The sequence below is a fragment of the Schistocerca gregaria genome, chromosome 6, assembly GCF_023897955.1.
Source record: "Schistocerca gregaria isolate iqSchGreg1 chromosome 6, iqSchGreg1.2, whole genome shotgun sequence".
Taxonomy (NCBI): domain Eukaryota; kingdom Metazoa; phylum Arthropoda; class Insecta; order Orthoptera; family Acrididae; genus Schistocerca; species Schistocerca gregaria.
Window position 1 is genome coordinate 321,605,762 of NC_064925.1, and position 202 is coordinate 321,605,963.

Here is a 202-nt window from a genome sequence, read left to right on the forward strand (position 1 = left end):
TAATACACTTTTCATTTGTTAAGTTAACCAGCGAACTTATGGTGAGTGGACTATCGGCATTCATTTATTGTAACACAAGTGCGGCAGACAGAGAAATTAATGTTCTCACACTCTATAGCGAAAATGTTTAAAAATTATAGCTCTTAGGGCAAATTTTGGAAAAATATAATCTATTTGCCTTTTAGTGCATTTACAATCTTCC